The 1,224-nt window shown below is 56.5% G+C and overlaps 1 protein-coding gene across 2 annotated transcripts in view; it reads right to left on the bottom strand.

The window, feature by feature from the left end:
• The window catches only part of STAG2 (stromal antigen 2), a 74,459-nt gene extending 73,706 nt beyond the window's left edge, over positions 1 to 753 (bottom strand). For both annotated transcript variants that reach the window (XM_009997124.1, XM_009997125.1), the window contains exon 1: positions 629 to 753. The gene's annotated coding sequence lies outside the window, so the exon portion shown is untranslated. The remainder of the gene's footprint in view (positions 1 to 628) is intronic.
• Between the last annotated feature and the right edge of the window lie 471 nt (positions 754 to 1,224).

Genomic DNA, 1,224 nt, shown 5'->3' with positions numbered 1-1,224 from the left:
CACACGGGAAGAGAGGGGGGTAGGCGGGAGGCACAAGTGTTACCCGCGCTGCCAGAAAGCAATAAATAAAAAAAAGCCACCACACGGCAACAAGAGCAGAGGACTGGGCGGTTATTGAAAGTTTGTGTTAACTCCAAACACCGCATCCCGTGGGAAGACAACAGCAAGAGCCGAGCCAGGGCAATATCATAAATAAATAAAAAGCAGCGAAAGAGGCAGCCGAGCACCTTCCTTCCCCGTTCTCGGTGATGAGGAAGAAAGAAAATAAATGAATTTTAAAATAAAATAAAAAAAAAAGTGGGTCAGTCCCAGATTTCCACGGGACGGACGGATGACCCGAGGCTGCCAGGCAGGACCGGAGGCAGGGGCGGGGGGCAGCGGTGCAGGCACCAGAGCCCGGGCACCAGGGATGCGCTCGGGCTGGGAGAGGAACCCCGAAAAACACGACCGCCCAGCCCAGCCACTTGCTGTTGCTCTCCTCACTCCCCTGTCCCTCCAAAATCCTCACCGCAACAACAACTGCATATATTTATACACATTTTTATTTAAAAAAAAAAAACACAACAGTGTAGAGAAAATAAGCGCCCAGAAAAATAAGAGAAACACCAGGAAAGCTCTCGCTTCCTACCTGGGCAGGGTTCAGCTCAGTTCAGTGCGTGCCGAGGAGGAGGGGGCAGAGAAACACTATCTAAAACAAAAGTGGCGCCAAAACCCCCCAGTAAGAAGCATTCTTCTTCCTCCTCCTCCTCCCCCGCCCTCCCCCACCAGGGTCAGCGAGAGCCCAGCGGGGTTCCTACAACACGCGGCTCCCGGCATCGGGCGCCCCGGCACAAGTTGGCAAGCGCCCTTTCTTTACACACACACAAAAAAAAATAATAAAGCAAGCCGAACGGAAACTGCCACAACTCTTCCTCTTAGCGGGCAGGCGCCGAAGGGCTTGCCCAAAGTCACTCGTAGGGGAAAACTCGCCCCACAAAGGCCTTCCCCGAGCTTGGCGCCAGGGGGTGAAGGGGGGTCGCCAACTCTTTTGGAGGATATATCGGCGCGGGGGGGAAGGAGGGGGAAGGAAGGCACAGGTCAGTCCCCACGTCCTCACTTGGGCCGAAGGAACTCGCTCTCCCAGCCCTCCAGCCCAGTCCTTCGGGAAGAGACGGCTGGAGTTGCCCCAGCTCGCCCGAGGCGGGGCAGAGAGGCGAAGCGAGACCCCCGTGGCGCCTCCCCCCC

This window comes from Chaetura pelagica, unplaced genomic scaffold (genome assembly GCF_000747805.2).
Source record: "Chaetura pelagica isolate M959 unplaced genomic scaffold, ChaPel_1.0 scaffold344, whole genome shotgun sequence".
Lineage (NCBI taxonomy): Eukaryota > Metazoa > Chordata > Aves > Apodiformes > Apodidae > Chaetura > Chaetura pelagica.
Note: the sequence above shows the minus strand (reverse complement) of the source record. Positions and strands in the feature narration are given on the sequence as shown.